General features: G+C 39.3%; 1 long non-coding RNA gene across 1 annotated transcript in view; it reads left to right on the top strand.

The window, feature by feature from the left end:
• The window catches only part of LOC148187435 (uncharacterized), a 34,157-nt gene extending 20,091 nt beyond the window's left edge, over window positions 1-14,066 (top strand). The window contains exons 2-7 of the long non-coding RNA XR_015778678.1: window positions 1,406-1,516; window positions 2,031-2,175; window positions 9,270-9,309; window positions 10,404-10,482; window positions 10,610-10,677; window positions 10,793-14,066. This is a non-coding gene — a long non-coding RNA (uncharacterized LOC148187435). The remainder of the gene's footprint in view (window positions 1-1,405; window positions 1,517-2,030; window positions 2,176-9,269; window positions 9,310-10,403; window positions 10,483-10,609; window positions 10,678-10,792) is intronic.
• The last annotated feature ends 4,728 nt before the right edge of the window (window positions 14,067-18,794 follow it).

Genomic DNA, 18,794 nt, shown 5'->3' with positions numbered 1-18,794 from the left:
TATTTCTTGCAATTTGTGGGACATTTATTGCCAAGTTGCTCATGTTTTCTAAATAAATCAGTCAATTTGATCAGGTTTTAAAGCTTTAAATGCTTGTAAACAGCGTCTGAACACAACACAAGAAAAGTGATGTCAATTCAGGTTTCAAAAGGTCAGTAGGTCTCTTTTTTTGACTAATTCAGTATTGTCCTCTCCCTGATGCCTGGTTATTATTCTATTATATTAGGTTGTTTTAACTGTTTTCTTATCAAATGCAAGACGAGGCTGTTTAGCAGAGAGTGAAGGCTCCATGTATATAGCTTGTGTTCAGGTCTACATAATAATCTAAACTTCAAAAATAACAATTACATTTAGTTGTCTTTACAGAAATGAATGAAATGCTAAGATGCAGGCTTACTGTGTTTATTTCTATTTTTTTTTTTTTTTTTTTTAAAGTTTTCTCTCATCCTTGAATATCAAGAAAGGCTAGAGACCCCCCTTTGGTGACCCCTAGGGGGATCAGGAACCAATGTGTTAGATGATAACAGGGACTTGATAACAAAAGCATATTACCACTCAAATGTTTTTATTTTTAATCTGTAAGCATTCTTCACTGTGTTTCCAATGGCTTTGATATCTCAAGGCAAATGAAAACTGTGTAAATGACACTTTAAAAAAACTCCACCAGCTGTCAGAGGTCCTCGTTAAAATCATTTTTCTCTTCACAGCCTGAGGGCAGATTCGACACAGTCTGCAATTTCACATTCACAAATATTACCAGCAATAAATATAGTATAGATAGATTTGACAGCTCTTCAGTTTTTTATGATTTATATTCTGCTGTTGCAACTGGTGGATTATTGTATTGTGATGAGATGTTGGCATCCAGTTATTATTCTACAAGCTAATAATTCTGAGGAACCTGTAATTAAAAACAAAATGACTTATTGAGTTCTGATCTAATGTGATGCATAATGGTGGACCGATGTTTTTTAGTAAAGTTAGTTGACATTTTGGGGAGGATATGAAATCACACACAATTTCAAAAATGTCAAGCACTTATTTCCATTGTGGATTTATTTATTTATCTCTCATTTAACCTTTACTTATCCTTTACTTAGCCACCTTTGCAAAATGACAGGAGGCCAGGGGCCAGTTAATTAACAAACATCAATAATATTTAAAAAAAAAAACAAAAAAAAAAACAGTGTTCAGCCTCTCCAGGCTTACTGTCCTCACTTATCTTTGCAAAGAGTGAAGTCCAGTTGCAGCAGCTCAGCAAAGGTCAGGTGTACACAGGGTCAAAGACATTCAGGGCAAAGTGCATTGTGGGGGGCTCCGAGCGATACTCTTCTTGCACTTAAAATAAATAAATAAATAAACCAGCACTATTTTTTAACAAGTATTTTTTGTGCTTTACTGATAGGACAGCTAGTCAGACAGAAGAGCTTGGAGAGAGAGGGGAGATGACATGCACAGAGGGACACAGGCTGGAACCTGGACCACTGCAAAAGACTCAGAGCGTACTCTCTACCAGGTGAAGTCACCCCAAGCAAACTTTATTTTAATGCCTTTTTGTCCACATTCAAAGAGCAGAAAGAAAATATTCAGGTGTGAATCAATGTTCTTTATGTTGTGAGTTGGAGAATGGCACCCTATCATGGGCCACATTTGGTCCATGGCTATATGTTGAGTATCACTGATCTACAGCCATGCTGGTAGCTTTAGGGCTGTATTTTGAGCTAAATGCTGATGTCAGCATGCTGATGTTTAGCATGCGTAATGTTTACCACGTCCACTTTTCTTAGCTTTGTGTATTAGCATGCTAAAATTTGCTAATTAGTACTAAACACAAAGTACAGTTGAGGCTGATGGGAATGTCTTTAGTTTTGCAGATGCATTTGCTAATAACCCAAATTATTTAAGCCATTCAAATTTTGATCAGGTTATGGTGCTACTGGAAAAGTTGTAATTGAGATCATCAGGCGGAGACTCCTCAGTCAACTGGGATTACTTGAGTTGTTTTTTTTCTTTTCTTTTTTTCTGTACAGTGCACTTCTGACGACCAAAAGGTCCCCAGATTTTCTTGTGGAGTGAGTGCTCTTGACTTTCATGCTACTCTTTGGAGCAAGGAGCTGCAGACATGCAGACAGTGGCACAGAGGACGAGAGAGGAGAGACCTTCTGCCTTGAAGCGGTGAGTTTTCAGCCCACAGAAATTTCATACGATATATACTCTGGCTTTTGTTTGGTATCTAGTGTCAGCAAAAATGGAATTGCACATTTACAGCCCATCATTAGCTATGTTAGCTTGTTTACTATATCACACAAATGCCGCTGTCACACTGAACATCCCATGGGGCCCACCTAAACTTTAAAACTTCGTATGGAAAATAAAACAAATTGTCGAATATTTGTATTAAACAGCCAAATCCAATCCAGGTCTCTATTTATATTACTGCCCACACAAACTCTTCACAGTGCGCCTCTGATTGCCCAGTTTGTCCACAAGGTCCAGTTGCTCCAAAACTCCCAGCACAGTTCAGTAAACAAAATTCAATCCAAGGTCCAGCGTGCTGCCGCATTTAAAGAGAGAGTAGATTAAACAACGAGCACCAGCTGTGCTAATCAACTCACCTGCTCTCATGAGTCAACCCCAAACCTCTCGCGCCTACAGCTGAATGGCAACCATGTTCACCCCCACACAATTCATACTGTGGGGAACACAAATACGGCAGTATTGTCAAGTGTGTCAAATGGACAGGATATAGATGTGATTGAAATGCTGCTCTCCCAGATCTCCAAACATGCAAGTACACAAACAAAAGAATTGAATAAGTACATAAGTATGAGTATAAAAAGTAGGTACATACTAAATTTAAAAAAATAAATAAATAAAATAAAATTACAGTTAATGGCAGGCACATGTGAAAACACACAAGCACCAGCTTCCAGTATAAAAAGGAAGTGAGTGATTATTTCTATTATGCAGTGAATTGTGCAAGCGGGATAGTGCAAATATGATAAATATAGTGCATTTGTTGTATTCTAGTATGACGATGTTGATGTTGATGATGACAGGGTGACAGTAACAGTACACATTGTACTCGTAGTATTGGTAATGTTGATGTTGTTGACGATGATTGGGTGACAGTAAAAGTACTGTAAAGTATTGTAATTGTAGTATTGATGATGATGATGATGATGATGATGACGATGCTGATATGAGAGTGACAGTAACAGTACATATTGTACTTGTGTGCTATATTGCAGCATCAGCCTTATGGTGCCGGTCTGGATGCTGCAGTGTTGTGACTGTCATGACCTTTTGACCTTACATTGGAAATGGTTTTCATTATTAGGAGATGTCATATTTAATGCTCACCGAATTATTATAGGCCCTATGGAGTAAAGGTGGACACTTAATAATCTGCTCATGTGGAGCTTGAATGTACTTAGGTGCAAGTCAACCTCAGTACAGATTAATTTAAACTGTTGTATGTTTCTCTGTCATGTTGTTTTATGTGTTTTTATTATGCTTTCAACACTCGCAGCAACAGAAACTGCCTTCTGGGGCAAATAATAAAATTGAATTGAATTGAAAAAGTTGAAATTTTCTCGGAATTTTAAATAAAATTCAAGAAAGATCGTGCCGAGGATTGCTGCCATGTCTCCAGCTCCTCTTCTTATGAAATTCTGTTTACATACAGTTTTCTTATTTGTTATACTGTTAACACAATTTATATTACTTTATTTATATATATATTTTGTTTATCTTTTAGCCCTATATCTTAACTTGCACCATTACGTGCCTTTGATATAGATTTTGCTTTTACTTGCCTCATTTTCATTTTTTTGGATATCTAATGAGGAATGTTTTCATTGACTGCATCCCCTCTAATTGTTGCGTACATGAAGATAATAAAGAACCTGATACGGTGATATATATTGGATATCAGCTAATTAAGGTCCTGATAATTCAGCCATTTACCCAGTTCCACTTATAACTATTTCAAAAGTGTTTCACTCTTTAGAGCTAAATGTTTTAGATCAATTAAAGCAAACAGAGACGCCCGCGCATGCTAATAATTCACTTGACAAACACTAAGATTTCATGTGGAGTGAACATCTATAAATGTTATAAAAACCTTCTTAGCATCAGCAGTCAGGTTCCTCCACTGAGCAGAGTAAACCAACTGTGTGACTTTCAGTCAGTTCTGGATGTATTGTATCAGCTTGTAGCATCGATCCTCTTCATTTGGGCGACGTATTGATTAACTGTGTTAGCTGCAATCATTTTTCATTTTGTAAAACTGGGGTTACATATATTGTAATCACTTTCCACTACAGGAACATGCAGAGTGATGTATTTATTTATGCTAGTGGGGAGACCTCAGGGTCACTGTCAGTCCAACATTTTGAACCAAAGTATCTCAACAACTACTGGATGTATAACCATTAAATTTTGTACAGACATTCGTGATCCTCAGAGGATAAATCCTACTGACTTTGATGATGCCATGACTTTTCCTCCAACTCTCCCATGAGGTTGACATTTTTATTTTTAAATCAAATGTCTTGGTGGAGACATTCATGGTCCCCTCAGACGAATTGTCATAACTTTGGTGATCACCTGACTTTTCCTCAAGCACCATCACCAAGTCAGAATATAAGAGTGCCATCAGCCTCAACTGTGATGTTTTGAGTTGTTAGTTCATGCTAACACACTTAAATAAAGGTGTAGTGTGTAGGATTTAGCGGTGAGGTTGCAGAATTGAAAATCTCTCATGTGAACTATGGAAGCCGAACCAATAGCCCGACCTAGAGCCAGTGTTTGATTTGTCTGCTCTAGGCTACTGAAGAAATTGGAAATTCAGTCTTCCCAGTCAATAACACACCATATGTACGGCCTCTCAGGGCTGCTGGCATGCCTGTAGACTTGAATTCTTGTATTTGTCATGCAACATACTGTAGGGACATTCTAATATAATGTGGGTTTGCCATTGGTCTGTGGCCCCCATCACACTGAATTACCTCACGTGTTCCTCTGCACTGCAGAACAGCATGTCTGTCCTCCTGTGTTTCTGTCTGTGTGTATCTCTTTCCGTACAGTATGTAAATGTCACGTCATGTCGGTGGATGTATAGCTGCAGATCCCTCCTGCCCTGCCTCTTTAAAATGCATGTTTTTCTGTCTATTCAAAGTAAAGTGGACATCATTAGAGATCGAGTGGATGTAAGTTGACTTCAAGCGTTTTTTGCTGTAATAAACGGAGGAGTCTCAGCCCCTGAAACTAATGACGGGGATCATTTTGGATAACTTAAAATAATAAAAACATGTGGTTGCCTGAAGATATCACATTTTAGAACAGTTGCAGATTAGAGTTTCATTTCTTTCGCCTGACCACTTTGAGGATATTAGATATTAATTGCTATCTTTATATCCTCTCCTCCAGACATTTTGCTCTTCAGTTCTCACACAACAAACACAGATTGATGTTTAACTGTATGATCTCTGTCTGTGAGTACGATTTCAAATCGAAGACAATAGAGAACGCGTCGTTCGAACTTTCTATACTAGAGAAGTAATTGTTTTTTGGGGTTTTTTGTATCGTGAAGTAATCTTTTCTTATTTTAAGTAGTCGCTCATCAACCAAATATGTCAATATAAAGACAGCATAATGAAGCATTTTGTCAGCTTGAGAATAAAATCATTTTAATGCGCTGTCAGGTTTACAATAAAAATATAATTATGGTTTTGACAACACACAAAAGGAGTGATGCTGGAGAATCACACTGCTGGGTAAGATTCACACTTCAGTTCTCTGTTTTCTATTACCCTTCTGATTAGTCGGTGATTAATGAGTTTTTATTTTAGTCTTGCATGTTTAAATTACTTCCAGGGTGCTGCAGAAACTTCACATGCTTCACAGTCCTGAACTGCAGGTACTTAGAGCAGATTTGAAACATGTTCATGAAAGCTATTTAAATGTTCCACTTCATTTTCTTCGAGATTAAGCACCAGCAGTAAAAAAAAAAAAAAAACGAAGCTCCTAATAAGTCTCTCTTTTTGTCGGCTGGATGTTGTTTTTGTGTTTTAATGAATCTGTAGTTCAGGGAAAATGTTGTGTCTGATTTATTTGTCTTTTCAGCACCAGTATGATCTCATTCTGTACTTTTACTGTTCTGCTGACAGTCCACATTGTGTTTCCTGCTTTAGTGACACCACTCTCCTCATGTATTATAAATCATCTTCATTTCCCATGTTCACAGGCCAGTCGACAAAGCATCCTAATGTTTGCAACAGTTCACTGATTACCAAACAGCCTGACAGCCCTGGTGGCGGCAGCACAGCCGGAGGAGCCCATCGTGCTGCTCTGCTTTTGGTCAGAGCTCTGCGGGGCTGATTGTCGGCGAGCGGCGAGACATTTTTCAGCCTCGATGGCTGCCAACTTACAAATAGCTCCCTGTAGTCCAAAACTGATGGAAGGTCAATTTGGTGGATCAAAAGGGCTCAACAGGAGCATGCCTTGTGCCCCTATAATTTTGTGGGTTTGAATCTATTTCCTGACCTTTGCTGCATGTTATCCTTTCTCGACCTCACTTCCTCTCCTCACACCTATTCTTCATCTTCTTCTGCGAGCCACATGTGTTGATATAGAAAGACCACAAAAAATCATTAAAACGTCACTCTTTAAAGGGATACTTCTGATTTTTTGAAGCGGGGTTGTATGGGGTGCTTATCCATAGACACTTTAATAACAGCAGTAGATGTCAGTTGGCACATTTACACCTTGAATTAAAAAGGTGTTTATGTGGATCTTAGTTCTTGATTGGTGGATTTGCGTTTTTTCACACGCAAAGTATTGAGACAAACTTTCTGTCAGTCTCACGAAAAATAATTTTCAGGTTGCATGTTATCACCTGCTGATGATGTCATTTCCGCATTTAAATTTCAAAGTAAAAGCACGCACTCAACAAAACATATTTTAGCCACCTAAAAAAAGTCCCACATAAAAAGAAACAATATTAGTTCAAGTGTACGCTAGATTGAGAGTACTTTAACAACTTTACCTTCATATTAAACAGTCAGTACTTTTATATTATGTTAGTAAAAAATGATTTTCTGTGTGACTTTTAGATTACATGTAAACATGGTTTGACTGAAATCATCAAGTCAAATTTCTCAGATTTGGACTAACACACCTAGATAATGCAGTTGGGGATCGATTTACTCCTTCATGTTTGTACCTTAACCAGACCTGAACTGGTGTAGGCGTTCTGTGCACGCTCCAGAGTCCCCACAACAGGCTCAAAGCCTGGACGTCAAACAGCTTAAATTCATAGAAGAAAGCCGGGAAAAACAAGTACGAACAAGTACGTATGAAGTGTACAGTGCTTAAAAGTTATCCATGTTTTCACCGTTCAACATGCAAGCTGTTTGCCATGAACTAATGGTCAACTGCAAGAAGGTCCAATACCAACTCGCTGAAAGGGGGCATATGGCCACCTTCTGTGGCAGTCGGGCATACATCAATAACTCGATTCTCCCCTGGTGCTGGTACACTGACAGTAGTCCAATTAAATTGTTTAATTGAGCTTTAACCGTAGCTTGACTTAACTGCGCATGTGAATGTACTGAGTGATTTCCAACGGAAAGCCGCTAAATCGCTCTCTTTGAAGCCAATCTCCACGGAGAAATACGGTGATTTAACATCGCTGAACGCAGGAGCTGCTGGTCTAATGCTGCCTTGATTAGTTAGTTTGTGTTATTGTGTGACTTTGGTGTTTTAAAAAGATAGTTCAGATTCACCAAAGTCACACAATAACACAGACAAACTAACTATTGAAGCAGCAGTAGCTCAGCAGCTCCTGTGTTCAGTGAGCTAAAATTACTGTTTTTCTTAATGGAGTCTGGTGGCTTTAAAGAGAGCATAGATCAGGAATTGAAGCCATTAAAGGCTTCCCCATCAAAATGAGCTGTCTGATGGAAAAGTAAAGCAGTGAAAGTACTCTCAATATGGTGTACACTTCAACTGATATAGATTTAGGTGGTTAAAATAAGTTTTTGTTGCTCACCCCCATCCACAGCAGTACATTGCTTATCTTCCGTGTTTGACACCTGTCTGCTTCTCCAAACTGGTGGTGTGCCAACCGCCATCTACTGTACATTATACATTGACTATTGATAAGTACTTCATACAACCCCACTTAAAAAAATCAGAACTATCTCTTTAACTACCCCTTTAACTCACACTACACTAGACAAGAAAAGAGTTTTGTGTTTACAGATAAAGCACAGCTTGTCAAGGCATCTTCTTCTTTTTGGGTTCTACTATTTTCAATGTCTGAGGCTCCCAAAAATACACTGTAGTCCATTTGTCAATTTTAGGTAACGTGATTGGAGGGAAGGTGTATTTTGGAGAGCGTAGGAAGCGGGGAGTCAGGAGTCAAAACTAACAGAGAGTAAAATGTTTTTAGAAGTGTCATTTTTATCTCAGCTGCACAGTTTGTAATTCTTCTTCCTCTTCATCGCTTCATGCGAGAGCTGGAAGATGTACTGTATCAATAGTATTGACAGCAGGACCTGAGGCAGATATTGTGTGTGATTTTGGTTATGTAAGTGATGTAGCTTGGATTATGTCTTGTCCTGAGGTTTAAAAGCTACAGTATACATAAATGATGCAATTTTATGCTCTTACTAGACTGTTTTCTGCTTATATACAGATTTCATTTTAACCACATCTTTTCTCGGAGCATTGATGTGAGTCCAAATCCAGGCCGTTTCCTTTTTCATCATGACAGCACCTTACACAAAGTGATGTTAGTAAAACAAAATGGTTTTCCCAGTTTGGTGTTAAGAACTAGACTGGCCTGCGCAGAGCCCCGACTTCAACCCCATCTAACACCTCTGCGACACACTGGAAGGCTGACTGCCAGCCCTGCCCGCCCCAAAATCAGTGGCCATCCTCACTGATGCTTTTGTGGGTGAATGGCAGCAAATCGCTGCAGCCAGGTTTCAAAATATGGTGGAAAGCCCTCCCAGAGGAGTGAAGTTTGTTGTGGAAGGATATTAATGTTAATTGATTTGCAATTAAATGTACAACAATAACATTAAGGAGTAATATTCAGACTTGATGCAGGATGTTAACAGCAGTCCAGCTATTAACAACACAGAAACACTAGACTGATTTATTATGAACTGTACAGTACGTGATCAGGCAGTGTCCTGCTTTAATTAAATTACCTGCACTAATTGTGTTTACGTTCTTTTATTCACTTTGTCCCACAGAGAGACAGTGAGCTGCTAAACCACCTGGCATTACATCCAGGTAACTTCTATTTCTCTGTGTCTCATTACTGAATTGCAGCCGTTGTCACGTAATTTCACTTTGATACAGAGCGGTGATCACCGGGTTTGCAGTGGAGGTGGCTTTGCTAAGATTTGTGTTACCGAAATGGAGACGACTGGGTCTTTTGATCTCTACTAACTCCTGAGGGAAATATCTGCCTCTTTAGCTGCTAAATGCGTCACTATGTTCACCAGATAGTCACTAACTGTGTCTGTCTGCTGTTTGGAGCTGAGCAGGTAGTGTGCAGTGCCTATTGAGAGTTTTTATGTTGTTGCTGGAAACAGCTGCCTGCTGCAACTATAAACAACAGGACAGTGAGAGTGAACTAAAACAGTAAAGTTATGGACCGGACACCTAATAACTGAGCTGAAACTCGTACAGCTGAAGGGAGATGTAAAGTTTAGGTTAAAATTGTCTATAGATTCATTATATGATCAATCTTTATCACATTGATACACTGTTTTTTTTTATTGAAGTGTCATTATAGCTGCCTTAAATTAAGAGAAATGTGTTAAAGAAGTAGTGTGTAGGACTTAGTGGCATCTAGCGGTGAGAATTGGAGATTACAACGAGCTCAAACGTCTCTCACGTGCCAAGTGTGAACTCCTTCACTGTTAATTGTTTAGGAGGGTTTAACCAGGAGCCAAATTATCCGCTGAGGTCTCCTCCTCTCCAAAACAACCAGACCAGGAGAATAAAATCAGTAAAAAACTATGATTAAATCAGTTTCACGTTTTTAATCAATGTTTTTCTTATGTTGTTCAGCTCATCGGAGACAGGCTGCTAGCCAAGCACCTGTCATTTGTGCTAAAAACATTTTCTCTGATAACTTAAGATCTAGACATTCAGGAGATTTTTACCCACCTTAATTATCCACAGAGGTCTCTTCCTCTCCAAAATAAACAAACCAGGGGATTCAAACAGGTAAATATACAGATTAAAGCAGTTTTATCCTAAAAATGTGTGTTTTTCCAATGCTGTTTGGCTCAATGCGGAGGGCCTCTGACTAACACAAAAATGTGAGTGACCCTTTTTAGAGCCAGTGTTTTTTTGTCTGTTCTGGGCTACTGTAGAAACCTGTTGCAGTGCATCATGGGGGACTCTGTGGACGATGACCTGCTCCCTATGTAGATATAAACGGCTCATTCTAAGGTAACAAAAACACAACAATTCTCATTTTCTGCTGATTACACATTAAAGTAAATTTACTTCTGCCAGTATATCTCCCTAAACTTGAAACACTGGAGCTTTTTAGAACATTTAGCTTTGTTTTTACCAGGACTAAATTGACAACATCACTAATGCACAAGAATCAATAAAGGACCTAAAAATCTACCCTTTTTCAAGGTAAGAACCACTTTTGCTTGTGTACCAACTTGTAGTAACAAATGAGCTGTTCATTTCCTCCTGTCTCTGTTTCTTCGAGGTCTGATCTCGAGCACTTTTCTGCTTTTTGTTTCAGTCTAATTTTAGTGCACTCCCTACAGTGTGATACCTTTTCCTCCGTTTGAGCTGTAGTGCACAAACTGCTGCGTCTAAATAAAACACACTTGAAACTGCCAACGTGTCAAGCAGACTGCAAGGTGGTGTTTAGCTGGACAAGGACTTCCACCCACCTTATGTTATTTCCCGTTGAAACAGTATTACTGCAGTGTCATGACAGGTCAGGCCGGTGATGTCCACTCCACACGCCAACAACTGAAGCGCCGGGCTCTGCGCCAGCAGATGAATGTCAACCAACAGTGGAGCGAGCATGCAAGGATAAGGATCTGTCTCTCTCTCTACGGTCACCTTTAGTGGTCAAATTTGTAACGAGGAAAGTCCCCCTTACCCTCTGCAGACTGCCGAGCCACTGCTGTTATCTGCGGCTGCAGATTTGGCCCGAGGGGTTGAGAGTCGACGCCTGGGATGTTGTCTTCTCCTGTGGTTCAGCTCATGGTTTGTGTGGGCTGGTTATCTGATGACACCTCATAATCCTTCACACAAGGGCCCCTATATGGTGTCTTATACAATGCTTTACTTTGAGGCTTTACAGTGGATTACACTAAGAAATAGGGTCGGTAACCTTTCAGCTCTTAATCTCTACAGCGTGAGCTTTAAAGGGACATTTTTCCTTTTGGAGGACATGCTTTTTCCAAAACACTACACATCCATTTAGAAAAGCTCTTTGTGACCTGTAATGTATTAGTTAATAACTCCAAAACCCCATCCTCTTAGCATTTTTTTTATTTATTTTATTTAAGCAAAGGTCTTGAGTATGACTTTTAATTCTGATGATAATAGAATTTGCTCCAATGGCAGTGATTATTTTTATGCAAGTTGCTTCCATTTGCACATTTTAGCACGTACATCTCCACGGGAGGTCATGAACGGCCAACTAATGGTATTAGCACCACTCAACTGCTTTTACTTTGAAGTAATGTTATTCATACCTAACCTGAAATACATAAAAAATACAGTAATTTAGATGGAAGAACTTCATTCTTCAGGATACAGTCATTTCTAGCAAAGATCCAGTTCTGTGTTTGTTGCAACAATCTATATTGAGCGCAAGAGGAAAAAAAAGGCTGAACGCTGGTGGTTACAGCCGATTCCCAAGGCTGCCAGTGTTGTAGGTTGACTGCTCCTGAGTTCCTCTGGAGGTGTGTGTGTTTAAAAAAGCACTAAAAAACATTCTGCCGCTGTGAAAAATCGCTTCAAAGGGGCATTTCAGCAGCGATGACTACGGCAAGATATGTCTTAAAGAAAACACTTTCTTTCTGTGATGGATCTTGGTGGAGGTGCATCCAAAGAAGACAGAAGAGGCAATATGTATGAAAATGAGCAGAGCAATGTTCCAAGGGCTTCAATACCAACAGAGAGGGGATGTTGTAAAATACTACCCCCTGAATATTATTGCTCTGGGACGCATCACTCGTCATAGCTCCCAGCAAGCCTCCCGGAATTAAAGGCTTGTCTCCCTGCAGCAGGAAGAGCAACAACAATACAAACACACATGGAGACACAGATGCAGATGGAGGCATGTTTAATAAACATACACATGGGCTATAACACGCATGACCAAATTAACATGAGGAGAGAAGCGTGCACACTCACGCACAGCCAGTCATAAGCTGCCATGCACTAATTCATGCATCCTGAACAGCGATTAGACAGATTTCCATCCGAATGTAGCGCAAATTTTAACCAGAAAATCTGCAAAAGAAAATGCAAATTAATGTGCAATTCCATCCACCTACGTTATGCAAATATTCTGACTTGGTTCATCCAGATAAACAGGTGATGGTGTAATTCTCCAGTCGGTTTCCATTAAACCTTTGCCGGAGAATAGGGAGCAACAAGATGACGTAATTAAAAGAGCGCCAGTCAGACCTCAAATGATGGAAAACCATGTAGAAAGCGTGATAGAAATCTGGCATTTATGTTTGTTTCATGCAGTAATTTGGGAGCGTTACAGTCTTCTCATTGCTCCACGCAGAGCTGGCGTTTTTGTGTCATCAGTGATGTTTAAAGGACCAGTGTGCAGGATTAGGCCCTGATCAGACATGGATTGTTTTAGTAGCCTGGGGAGGCTTTTTTCTTGTGAAGTGAAGCATTTTGCTCGCTCATTTTGCGCTGCTGTGTGCCACGTGTTTTTCTGTTCTATGTGCCTTGTGTTTTTGCTGGAGCGCCCTGAACACCTCTAGGTGAAAAACTTCAACTCAGAGCATAAAATAACCTTGCAGTGTCATAAGAGGCGTTTACATGTGGACAGTAAGTGCAGTATGGTTGCAGGGGTCCATGAGATATTTTTGTCCTGAGATATGCAATGATGATTGCTGAGTAATCATGTTGTTGTTGTCCAATGTCAAGTCTCTGTTTGATCATGTGACGAAACAATATGTGCACAGTAGTGCACTAAGGCTCATTATGACTGTGTGCACTTAGGCCAGTTGCAACTGCTTTGCACCACTAAACGTCATCAGCGTTTTTTCCCATTGTTCAATCAGATGAGTTGTGGCAATAACAACATGATAGTGAAGAAACGTAAATAGTTTGTGTTAAACCAACTTTATTCCATTTTCAGCATCACCCAAGGCAAGCTGCAGGACATATTTAAATAAACTGTAGTCTCAACTACTTTCTAACGTTTTATCAATTTGAATTAGGCCCTACGATTGACAGTAGACTGTCAAACTGTCCCTGACTCGTCCTAAAATAAACCTTGAACCGCCAATCATCCAGGTGAAGCTCCTGGATCAGCTGGTGGTAGTCCCTGTGATTTCTCCTCTCCCTGAGGGTCTTGTGTACCCACACAGATTCCCTGTGACCAGTGTACTATCTGGGAACAGCCTCTCACCATCAATCAAACCCAGAACAGGTCCCCTCCACCTGTTCATTTTTATATAGATTTTAAGGTACAGATATGTCAGTTTACTTCTCAGCAAAATAGTGGTTAAGCTAAGGAAATAAGAAAAAAAGATGCAGCGAGTTGCAAAAAGCGGCTTTGACAAAAAGGCAGTGCGGTGTCCTCATGTTTTGTAGGTTGCAGAATAAGTGGCATGTAGCTCTGAGGTTGCAAATTACAACTGAATATCTCTCCCTTCAGCCCTCTATTCCTAAACCTGTATGAGAACCTACAGTTGTTGGCTATGTGTGCCAAATGTTGTGCTCACGTTCAATGGCGCCGCTAGTGATTTGGTCTGACAGGTGTTTGGGGAGGAACTCGACACAGCAGAGATGGCTACTGTGCAGACTCTGGCTCCAAATAACATCACCAGTGCAATATGGCAGAGGCCATATTTGAGATGTGCTGGCTTCATTTTTGTACTGTCAGGGTTAGTGGAGACAAGTTGTACATCTTTATATATAGTTTATGGCCGTGTCATGCAATGCCCCTATTCAGCACGAATATCTCCTGGGCAGGCTATAATAACCTGCCTGTGCAACTGTACCCTAAATCTGTTTCCACTGCAATGTGATGCTTTTTGCTTCTGTGAATACACATTTCCACCTCATCCAGGTGTAAGTTTACTCATATATTATACAAATAATAAAATATATTTTATTATTAATAAAACCTTCAATGAACCTCCTTCAATTCCAAAAAATCTAGCAGGATTAAATTTTAATTTAAGTTTTTAAACTGTTTTTTAAAAAAACTTAAACAAATAGTAAATATATTGTAAACAAATTAATAAAAATTATTCTTATGTTACTTTCTATTTACAGTTAATGTGTAGGCTATAATAGTAGTTTACTCTAGCTCGGTTACTCTGTGTACTGTTCCTTTAAGCATTGTTGCGGTAATGGGCAAGAGACGCCGCGTGCTGGTCAGGTGCTGGTACGCGAGGGGAAACAACGTCAACGACAGAGCGCGAGCCATAAATAAGTTTCAGAGAGGGAAGGCTAATATGAGTAAGCAAGCAAGTTGAGGAATGTAAATGTTTTTTTTTATTTATTTATCTATTACATTTCGGAAGATTTTGTGTTCACCTGTTGACGTTGCTGGAGTCTGGTTCTGGAGGAGGAGTTGGTGAGTTAAAAACCACATTTCCCTGTGTCAGTTAGCACGCTGTCGCCTTATTTTAACCCGAATACGGCAACCGAAACGAATTGAGAAATTACATGCAACGGACATGGTCAAGTTTAGTCGTGTTAGTATAGTGAAACAGCGCCGCCATTTTTTTTTTTTTTTTTAATTTAATGCTACAGTACATTCAGGTGCTGCTGGGATGGTCCCGTTTCCGACTCCAGTGTGGTCAGGAACTTCAAGTCATCATGTGAAACCTCATGGATGCTACAAAGATGATGTTTTGTATTTTATTGGTTGGAGTATTTAGAAAACATGTTGATAATCATTTGAAGCTTTTTATAACAAAGTGATTTTGTCTCAGACTTGTTGCTGCAACTGTAACTTACATCACCTAAAACTACTAAAATAAGTATAATAAAGAACTTTTCTATATAATCTAGGTCACTTTATGTGGACAGCAACTAACAGTTACAAACTAATATTTATTATATTTTTACTATTGCACAGCAATCATTCGCTGCATAAAAGAAAGAATCGCTCACTCCGCATTTATACTTGAAGTTGCTCCTCTATACTTAAAGTCAATTGTTTTGTGTTTCATGTGTGCCTTCCCTTAGTTGTAATTTTATTTTTTGCTTCCTTTTATGTTCTGGCACTATGTACTTTCCTTTATTGAAATTCAACTGACATTATAGAAACGTATTATCAAGTAATATAAGTGGGACAATAAGGGGAAAAAACAGACCAAAAAACTAAGATACAGCATTTCAAAATCATGTGGTAGACATATTACCAAATAGCAGATGTTAATGGTGGATACACATTTTCTTATTATTTATATTTTCCAGAGACTGTATTAGATTAAAACTATTTTTACAAAGTTTACATGGGGACTATTTGGCAAATTTTGATTTGCTTATATACTAATTTACCTAGCACAATCATGGGGTTCATCATAAAATTCACTGAATTAACATTGCATCAAGACAAACAGTAACAAGATATGATCAAAAAATACATTTTCACAGAGCAGCCATTAATCTTGACAATATATATTTCAAAATCTGTCAAATGTAATAGAATGAAATTATCTATAAAATGATATAAATAATGTTTTCAAGTCATTTCTCCAATTATTCCAACACAACATGAACAGGGTAATGTACCATTGATCTGTGTTTACAAGGTAGTTCACCTAAAGTACTTCATTTTGTAACAACATATTCAAGATAAAAACATTTGTTTTTATGTTGCACTGTTATACAACAGGCTAGGTCTTGGTTGGAGAGTGGTGTTAACACATTCGAAACTGGAGAAGGAAAATGGCATGCCACCAGAGGAGAAATCGTGTTTGACCAACCTGTGCTCAAAGGATGACGACATTCATACACCAGAATCACGGTAGGACTAAACTTTAAATATCTTGCTGCAATGTTCAGTGGAATTAATTTGAACTCACACCGAGTTGTGAAAATTGAGTTTATTGATCATATTAATAATTGAGTCATGATTCTGGTGCAAATTGTATTTTGTTTTCCATTTGTTCTGTGCGGAAGTGGTAATGCAAATACGTTGTGTTACTGTAAATTCAAAACTTGTGCACTGGTTGAGTTAAGTAAAGAAAGGCTAGAATAAATCTCTTTAAATTAGCCTAACTGAGTTAAAATGGGAAATTCAATAACAAATTAAAGGACCCTAATTTGAAATTGTAATAGGTGTTAATCAAACCAAAGTGAGATGAAATGGGGAAATACTTTTTATTATGAGATTTCGGTTTTATTCTGGAGGGATTTTCTTAATACACAATTCCTGTGGTGTTTGTGGGAAAACTTTGCTTTGCTACCAATTTATTTTCATATATACTATTAATTTTCCTTCATAAATAAGATGGCAATTGAAACAGCCAGCCCCTTGAGCCCCTTTCCCACTGCACAGAAAACTCACATATATCCAGCTTTTGTATTTAATGGGAAAGGTTACGATCTGTATTCACTCCTGAGACAAATTACTCTGCAGCAGTCACAGGTATTTATTGGCTCCAGCTCCAGTCGGCAGTGATGGAAATACAGATGCACTAATTGTAGTCCCTTTTCTGGTGTGATGCAATGACAAGCCACTACACAAATAACGGCTGTCTCTGTCCAAGCAGCACTGAAACATAGTTCCCAAGTTATTTGGCACTGAGTTTGAAAGAGAGATTAAATAAGCAACACATATTTAAAAGGAATAACAGTGGTAACATTTTCACTGGCCTCCTAAAATTGGGAAAACAATTGAAGTTTGGGAGCGCCTTACCCTCCGAGCTCTGCTACCGATAACAGACAGACAGACAACCTCTGGGGATGTTGTGGTCTTCAGATATTGCTACTAAGTGCTTTTGACTTTCACGACTTCCACACTACTCTGTAAGTTATTATGATTGTAAGTTTATTATATGTATATTATAATACAGTCTCTGTATTTTGTTGATATGTAGTGTATTCCGAGTCGGGTATGGCCTCATTTTTAATGTCTGTTGTTGTCATGTTACGTAGTTGTTATTTTTTATAAAAAGCTGTTGATGCTTGTGTTCTGTGTCACACCAGTGTTTGAGGCTGTTGTGATAAACGTCACGCCCGCACACCTCTTTTTGCTGCTGCAATGCCGGCATGCTATCTAAAATCACACCCTGGAGTGGCATGATGCTGCCGTTGTTTGGTTCGGTTTAAAAATGCAAAGAAGGGACTTCACAGCAGCCCCCTTTTTTTAATTTTGGAATTTCCGCTTAATGGAAATGCACTTAATGTCCAATTATATCTTAGCAACAGTAAGACAAACTGTCAATCGGTTGCAGGAAACCATAAGAAGCGGCTGTCCTTTCTCATCCTTTCATGCATCATGTCTGTCCTTTTCTGTCTCCTCTCCCCAGGCACTTCCCTCTGTCCCATTTCCCATCTCTGTCTCTCTCCCTTCGCTTTCTGCCAACCAGGATGCTGACAATAGCTTCAATAAAGATGAATTGAAATAGGCTGTGGCTGGATTCGGCTTCCCAAGACACACAATGGAAGGACCTAGTGCTGTAATTATTACTCCGGATTCCAGCACACTGCTCAGCAAACTCATTTTCCTTGTGTTCTTCCTCTATCTTCCTCTCACTCTCTCCGTCTATCTGTCGTTTTCCACCTGAGTTTCTCTCCCTTTTAGGTTTTTCTCTGCCTCCTCCTCCTCTTCAGTCTGTCTCAGCTTCTCTTTCAGTCCCTCCCTCTTTTGCTCCCTCTTTCTCACCCTGTTCGACTCAGTACAGTCCATTATTGTTGTTTGCTAAAGTAGAACTATAATTTCACAGCTGAGGAGCCAGATCAGGTCTAGAGTAGTGATTAATAATCTGACGGTGAATAATGATTTCATCCTCCATATTCAGCTGTAGGTAATTATTCGCTATGTAATCGTGGAATAGATTTGCTCATGAAAAACAGACTTATTCAAATGTGAGATGGAAACCGGAGCGCCTTGGGTGTGTCGAGGCATCTGTGAAGCTAAATTTACATGGGTGGGATCCAAATATAGGCCCGGGAATAAGATTAGAACATTAGCGCGGGCGTCACTTCAAGCCTCTCCGGTCTCGAAGTCTTAACCGGTTCTTGTTTCAGCCGCTGAAGTGAGGCGCACTGCCTGCCTATCCCGCTCATCACAACTGTGATGAATGTGTCAAAAGAAGCGATGCGAGGCATTTCATTCTCTTTGCCCTTGTATCTCTTCTTGTCTATAATGATAATGGATTGCATTTATTTTCTCGATGGAAGTTGGGGGATCAAGAGGTGGCGGGCGAAGCGGCAGACAGAGCAGGAGGAGATTGCGAGGAGGGTTGCAGAAATGAGCTTTCATATTTTGTTGGTGTTGTTTTGTTTTAGTTTTTTTTAAATGGATCTCGGAGCAGCTGAGCAGCTGAGCAGCTGAGCAGCATACCAGG

This window comes from Plectropomus leopardus, chromosome 14 (genome assembly GCF_026936395.1).
Source record: "Plectropomus leopardus strain MGB_pleo_1.0 chromosome 14, ASM2693639v1, whole genome shotgun sequence".
NCBI lineage: Eukaryota > Metazoa > Chordata > Actinopteri > Perciformes > Serranidae > Plectropomus > Plectropomus leopardus.
This window is presented reverse-complemented; position numbering and strand designations above follow the sequence as displayed.